At 37.7% G+C, this 8,397-nt stretch overlaps 1 pseudogene; it reads right to left on the reverse strand.

Annotated features, from left to right (window-relative positions):
* Positions 1-3,485: 3,485 nt before the first annotated feature.
* LOC149830051 (pentatricopeptide repeat-containing protein At1g15510, chloroplastic pseudogene) lies at positions 3,486-5,423 on the reverse strand (annotated as a pseudogene).
* Positions 5,424-8,397: the final 2,974 nt, after the last annotated feature.

The raw sequence follows: 8,397 nt of genomic DNA on the forward strand, positions 1-8,397 counted from the left end.
TTCTTCCTTACTGCTAGAAAACATTTAGAAAAAGAGTTGAAAAAATATTTAAAAGAAATAAATATTTGATTTTTTGTATGCCCTATTTAAAAGAAAAAAATGGCTCAATTTTTTGTGCAATTTTAAGGAGGGTCTCACAACCAGATTATCAAGTGTGGCCCACTCATGCATATATACCTATTCGCTGCATCAGTCGATTCCTATAAGAGTATTGTGCCATAGGGAGGAGTGTGGAGATTTGCGATCACTCACCTTTATTTGAATGTGTACCATTCGAACACACACAATTGTGATTCAAAATCTATCCAAGGGATTTCTTCTCACAATTTCCATTGCAAGCATTATAAGGAATGATACATGTCACATATGTTCATCGACAATGTTGGCTCCTACTGTGTCACAATCTTTCGCACATCACAAGAATCTTGTGACGTGCTTACAACTCCAAACATATCTTTAAATTTGGCTCATAGTATGTTGTATGCATTTGGTCCATAATTGCGGTTAGGTTTGTGCAAAGTTTTAACAACATGTCAATTGTCATATTCAGGATTGTGACACACTTTAGTGACACCCTACTCTGATACTACTTGTTGAGGCCGCTATCTACAACCCTATGATCTATGCTATGATACATCTCAATGGTTTGGGAGGTACAGAAAAAATAAGACAAATCAACTAAATTGGGTACGAGCGATTTGGGCTCGATAAGAGTTTCAGGTGTAGTTTCAGTTCAGAACTGAAAGGCTCTTATCCAGGGGTTCTAAGAATACCTAGGGATGTGTGTGAGGATCTAAGATATGATCTAAATACAGGAAAAGGTTGTTGAAGGACAATGATTATCAGTTTAGGGAAATCTAGTGTTTTAGGCACTTGATAGGATGCGTTTTTAGGTTTCAGGTTATAGGAAGGCAACAAAAGTTAATCTAAGTTTAAAGAGGGTTGTGGAGGTACCTTGGAGGTCTGTAGCAGGTTGGGATAGAGTTTCCCACATTCTAAAATTCGGACACATGATTTGCAATGTAGAGAGGCCACCTGACTCACAGGGAAAGCAAAATGCACGGTTTGAGCACTCGGGGACTCAAGCTTGAGTGAAGGGGATGAACGTTCAATCCTTGTGCGACTGATATGCTGAAGGGTCCAGGGAGGACCAGGGGTCGTGAGAGAGTAGAGAGAGTAAAGAGAGACACGAGAAAGAAAGAAGAGAGATAGAGAGAGGGGGACAACTAGAGAGAGAGAAGTGAGAAGTTCAATAATTTTATTCTATAATAAAAATAGCTCCCTCAGACCTCCTTAGAGGGAGATGAGGTTGAGTCCTAATTATCTAAACTGTATCTAATTAAAAAAGATAATAACCCAAGTAAACTAAGACTTCTACTTACTAAAGACTCCACACTGATTAATCAATTTAATTAAGGACTCTTAATTAAAAGCAATCAATCTAACATAATTAACTTTTAGAAGGGGGGGACATCCTCTAAGACTATCTGGATTAACAGCCCTACATGTGGGGCCCTCTCCCCTTCTGCTAATTGACTTGCGTTCTGGTGATGCTACATGTTCAACTTCTCCTCTTTTGACTGAGATTATGAATTAATTAGTCTTTTCTTAATTAGAAAAGCCACCTCACTTTTACGTCACCACCCTGGGACGCACACACTGTTGGTCGACCTTCATAGGGCTCTGGAGGTGGTGTCTGGATCTTGGGAACTGGATCTCAGAATTTTGAGCCGTAACAACAATTCATGAATATAATCACGATAATATTTGAATATCCATAGATTTTATCAAAAGTTATACAAGGCCATATAAAATTTATAACAACCTGGTGCAGGCAAGTAAAGGTTTAAGCCCTGCTATAACAGATTTAGAGCATAAAGGGACAAAGGTCTCCTTATTGCGGTTATGGCGCTGAAGAGAGAGAGAGGAGAGGAAAGTAAGAAACCCCTTTTTCGGTTACCTTTTTTTCTTTAGTTCTTTCCTGACATTTTTTGAAATTTGAATTCCATCTTAACCGTGTAACACCGTTAGTTCACTTTGAGTGAGGAAATTTCGTAGCCACGTGTTATGCATCTAAAAGCTTCGTTTAACAGTCGGAATTTTTAGATGAGCCCAAGTCTCATCTTTGAAATGACCTGATCTGAATCCTGCTATAGCGCCCATTTTTTCTCCACCCCACAGGATTTTCATATGAAGATCCTTTCATAGGGCGCCAACCTGGAAACTTTTTCCTTCAGGCCCATGTGAGGCAAGGTTATTTTTTGACAAGCCCTCAAACAACATACGGGAAAATGTGGAATTATGGTTTTGGGATTTACATTGGACATACAATAACTCCTTAATTAACCAAAGACTCCGGCGACTTATGAAAGTCACAAAGTTCACGAGTTCCACACACAGGAGTGTCCCTTACTGCAAGGTGGAAGCTGGGTGCAGCCTCCTGTGGGCAGGGGGAACCTCAAGTGTTTTATCAAATGGGAGCCTGACAATGTATGGTTGGTGATGGGCGGGTTTTCCCTTGACTAAGCTCCCCCCCCCCCCCCCCCCCCCAACCCCCTTAAAAAAAAACGTTAAACACTCCTTTTTTTACATGTTGGCAGTCAAATGATTGTCTATTTAGCATCACATCGTACGTGTTTTAAGTTCATGGATGTGAGAAAATACGATGAATTGCAAATTCCCAAAGTTTTAAGTGTTAACCAAGCAAGGATACAAAATCAAGGAAGAAAAAGCCAATGGATCAAATTCAGACTCAACATGATGATAATGACAAATAACTGGTTCTAAGCACATAGATGATGCACCTTTTTAATGATAGAAGTATATTTCTTCACCTCTACCAACCAAGGAGCAAGACTCAAGCATTTATTGGATCTTCCACCAGCAAAACGCATGCAAGAGTAATATAGCTCACCCAATATGATGAGCTAGGAACTGAAGGTCCTACGAGATCTGTTTTATTGCAAAGGGACATACAAAGATTAAACACTTCTTTTTATAAGCATGGTCTCACAGTTTTTAGTGTAAACCGTAAACCAAACATGGAAGTTCATAAAATAATCAGTTGAGCTGAAAAAACAGTCAGCTTGGTTATCTTCTGATTTCTCATGTCAATCAATTGTGCCCTTGAATCCTGAAAGTCATAGTTTCTGGACCTGCAACAGTTGCTTCAAACCAAAGGCCTCCTTGATTAAGATACGAACAGCTCTTCACTATGTACCACAATCCGGGACTATATTTAAATGATAACTGCATATTGGTAAATCTGCCGTGACATTATTTTCTGCAATAAATGATGAAGTTTGCAGATCATGGTTCAGTTGTTTTCCACTGCCCATCCACCATTTATTTTTAAACTGAATCTTCCACATGATTATTCCAGCTTCATGATCAATCCTCCTAAAAAAGAATTTTGTTGAAATAGATACAAGCACTCATCCAATAATCTATCCATAGATTGCAAATGTTTGATTTAAAACCCAAAGTCACCAAAAGTCCCTACAAGAACAAGAACCATCCTTGAAATGGTGAAAAAATTGAGGATCCTTCAGCAAAATCTCTCTATTCAAAATCTTTGACATCATTTTTGCAGCTGTATGGCAATCTTCACACACCCTGTGGTTCTTGGCAATGCGTACGGTTGCCCCTTCCACAGTACTGATTAGTCCAAGTCCTATGGCCAACATCTCACTATGTGCCACAAGAATGCATTCCCTCTCTTCATCCACATCATGAAAAGAAAAGTCACTCTTAGGCTTATAACCAGCCACTTCCATCTTTCTCATCAATCGCTGCAATTCCCAATAGATTCTTTCTGATCTAGGGTGAGAAACATCCCCAACCCCAAACACATGCACCTTGTTCCTTATCTTAATCCAACTACATGCCTTCCTTGGCTTCAAACCTAAATCTGTTATCATTTTCTTGTATTTGGATGCATATTGTGATTTACCCATAGCAGCATACATATTGGATAATAAAACATAATTATCAGCATTTTCAATTTCCAATTCAGTAAGCAGCTCAACAGTGCGCCGACCCAGCTGCATCTTTTGATGTATCCTACACCCATTGAGCAGAGCTCTTTGCACTGCAGGATACTTTCCAACTCGAGCATCCCGAATGAAAGCTTGAGCTTCTCCAAATCTACCAACACAAGAGAGAAGGTAAACCACACAAGCCCAATGCTCAACCTTTGGTGCCACAATGCATTTGAAGTAATGCAGACCATCCTCCACTCTACGAGCGACACAGCAAGCATAAAGAACAGCTGCATAGGTGATTTGATCAGGTTGGGTACTTGAATTCTGCATCTCATGGAAGAGCTCAATCCCAACTTCTCCTTGACCATGTAAGCTATAACCCGAGATCATCACCGTCCATGACACTACATCCTTATTTTCCATTGTCGCAAATATCCTAGAAGCACAGTCAATTCTTCCTGACTTCACATACATGTCCATGGCAGCATTGTTCAATGCAAGATGCACGTCAAGTCCATTTTTAATGGCATAACAGTGGATTTCTTGCCCATTACTGCACGCTGTTAACCTTGCACATGCAGGCAGAACACTAGAGATTGTTAGTGCATCTGGTTTCAAACCTTCCACCTGCATCTTTCTGAAGAGTTTTAGACCTTCATTAAAGCTTCCATATTGGAGATACCCACCAAGCATCGTCGTCCACGACACAACATTTTTTAACGCAGTCTGATAAAAAACTGCACGTGCATCATCGATGCTACCACAGTCAATATACATCCTCAGGAGTGAATTACCAACCATTAAATCTGATACCAGACCAATTTTCTCTATATGCTCATGAACCTTTCTCCCATTGTAAATTGATCCTAACTTTCCACATGCACCAATCATGGTAATGGCAGCCGCACGATCAATCTCCAGTCCTTCAAGTTCCATTTGATGAAACACTTCAATCGCCAATCTTGGCCTACCCTCTGCCACATACAACCGACCAAGTGTGGTCCAACAAACAGCATTTCTCGGATGCAAACTGCCAAAAACCCTCTGTGCATCAGAAAATCTCTTAAAATCCCCATACATATTCATCAAAGAGTTGCCCACATACACATCCGAGTCCAAACCAAGCTTGAAAACGTGCCCATGAATCTGTTTTCCCAATGAAAGGCCACCATCCACAAACACACATGACATCATGACATAGGGGAAAGTAAAATTATCAGGACGGATACCATCAAAAAGCATGTTCTGGTACAGAAGAACCGCTTTTAAGCAATCCCCACAATCAAAATAAGCCCGAATCATCAAGTTCCAAACGAATGCATCTCTCTCAGGCATTCCAACAAACAGTTGGTGGGCAGAGGATAAATCTCCAGACTTGCCATAAATGCTGAAAAGGGTGTGGAGAAAATGGTGGTGAGAGTGCAGGCCAGTGATGATCATGTGGGCATGGAGTTGCCTGGCTTGATGGTGAGGGCGTTTCAGGGTGTTGCATGACTGAAGCAAGGAGTGGAAAGAAGAGAGCTTGGTTATGGAATTTTGCGAGCTTAAGGGGACAGGTTTTTGTTGGGTGTTGCTCAATTTTGCCTCCGAAATCGGAGATTTTGGTGGAACATGTAGTGGATTTATTGATGCCATTTGAGCAATGTTGGTGCTAAGAATCAGAATATTACGAATCAAGTGGGAGTACAATGGTGGTAATATGATGATGATGGAGCACTCACCTCATCTTTCTCACTGTTTCTGTATTTTTTCGTTGGAGAGAGAGAGAGGCTTTTGGATAACGTGAAAAGAACGAAATGAAAATTTTATGACTGATTTATATGCAGGCGCTCAACATATAGCAAATTTAAGTTTAGCCGCTCAGTTTTCAAAATTACTAAGATAATTAGATAAATGTCTTCTTTTTTCAGATAAGCAAGCTCGGGTTCGGCAGACCCCTACCAGGTTATACCAGTTTCTAGATCAATAATCATAGAAGTTCCAATCAGGGTAATTGGAAACTCCACCTACTTGTGGGAAACTCGTTTCTTAGTAAACCATTTTTGAAACCAGAAACCATGTGTTTTCGAAACTTGTGGAAAACTTTTAAAAAAGAATAAGAAACCGGTTTTCCATCAAACAATAAACTCGTTTTACATCACATTCACATGAGAAACTTAATCTATATGGGAAAATCATTTCCCTTATTTGGGAAACATGTTTCCATATTTTTTTTGCAAGCTTTTTTTCTAAATGAGAATGTTATTTCAATGAAAAGTTGATATATGTGTGTAATTCAAAATTTTAATTACTTGTTTTAGTTGTAATAATGTAATATATATATATATACATATACATTCATGCTAAATAAAATATACTAAAGGGGTTTTTTTAGCTTTTTTAGTGTTTTTTCCGTGGTTTCAACCCATGAATATGTTGGGCATGGTCAATTTTCTAGAAATCCACACCTAAATAATGTGTTTTTGATGAAAAAATTGATATTTGGAGCATCAAAATTTTACAAAGATTTTGGATTGTTGATTTTTTGAACCTTATAAAAAACCACCCATGTGTCGGAATTGAATGCTTTAAGAGTTTATCCCTATAAAATCAAGTACACATATCACATCAATATAGTCAGAATTTAAAATTAAAATAAAAAAGCCTGAAAAAACCAATTTAAATTGTTTCAATTAGCACAAGTGTATTACCTTATACACACTGTAACACCCCAAAATTTAAAGTAAAAAAATAAACATTCAAGAAATTTTTTTCTTTTAAAATCAACAGAAACAACATTTTGCTTTGGGTTAAAATTTTTGGGTGGGTTACAGAACAAACAATCATCATACTGAATTAAAATGCGAATAACATTCATTATTAAAATTTAATTCTGTCTCAATAATTTAAAATTCATATCAAAGTGTTTTTAATCCAAAATAATAATAAATAATTTTTTAAATTATCCTTAAGAAAGAAAAAGACTCACTCTTGACATTTTCCCACCATTGCATATCTGCTCCGCAGCTATACATCATACTTCACCTGAAAACCATAAAAGGGTGAGACTCATTAAAGCCTAATAGGAAACTCAAACACAGGTAAACCAAAACCAATATACATGAACATATTTAAATGAATTTACACATTAATTAAAGCAAGTATCCATTTCAGGTATGCATGATAGCACAGTTGCATAACAAGTGATGCGGAGTAGGTGATGAAGCCGATCCACAATCTGAGATCCCAATGGATCTCCACGCATGAAAGCTTAATACTTTAAAAGTAGAGTTCGAACAAGACTCAAACGATCTTCAATTAGAGGTAGGGGCACTCTATTTCGACAGTGGGTGCATACATTAAAGAGATGTGAAACGAGCACACCTTTCCAATGTATATGAGAACATAGACTTTAGATTTGTGACAGCCAAAATATGATAAATTTACCAGACTGAACAGTCAGGTCACTATGGTCTAGCCTAAAGACAGGCTATCAGATTCGAGAGGGTTTTCGGACCTTAGATGACTGATTTTGGAAAAATGCAAAACAGACGAGTTATGCAGAATTTTCTTATCTTTTCAACTAGACAAAATTTGTAATTTTTGGATTAGAACACAGAGAGTTATGATCAAAATATATTGATGTATTTTAGAGCCAAACTACTCGAGACAATAATTTGGGATTTAAGCATGCAAAAAATAAGCAAACTTTTGAGATAGTAAACAATCGATTCAACAAATTATTATAACATAAAAGTTGTTAATCAAGATGTTATCAGTTCAGAACATCAATCAGATTGACAAACACGACAGTATTGAGCAAGTTATGATTGAAATACAAAACTCTGTCAAGAATTGGAAATAACAAGCCATCATGCAGATCACATTCAAGCAATAGAATTTGCCAGACTTTTTAGATGCTTCACGAAATAGATTTAGACAAAATGCTAAACATGAAAGTTGATGCATTGGATGTCAGCTGTACGACAAGCCAAAGTTCACAATTTTTAGTTTAGCCATTTAGGAGAATCAAATAAATTATTGAACTCTATCAGAGGGTTTTAGTCAGTTGCATCCGACCAGAACACAAACCCGAATCTTGAAAAACACATTTTTAGATTTGGTAAAAATGCAATTCTAACAAGTGAAATAACAAGTTAAGAAACCCCTATTCCAACGTAATCACAATCAACAGTTGTTCAACACAATCTAGAATAATAATGAATCACAAATCATAAACTTTATGTCATGAAATTTCAAGAAATGCTAAACAAGATAGCAGAAAATGGTATCTGTTTTTTTTTAAGCCACAAGAACTCAATCTTCAGCAGCAACACAGATCATCCATGACATGCTAGGGCAGATGAAACCACAAACACTGCCATTCAGGACACTTGAACACACACAACACTTTCACATGTTCAGTCACACACAC

The sequence above is a fragment of the Nuphar pumila genome, chromosome 8, assembly GCF_984573655.1.
Source record: "Nuphar pumila chromosome 8, dmNupPumi1.hap1.1, whole genome shotgun sequence".
Taxonomy (NCBI): domain Eukaryota; kingdom Viridiplantae; phylum Streptophyta; class Magnoliopsida; order Nymphaeales; family Nymphaeaceae; genus Nuphar; species Nuphar pumila.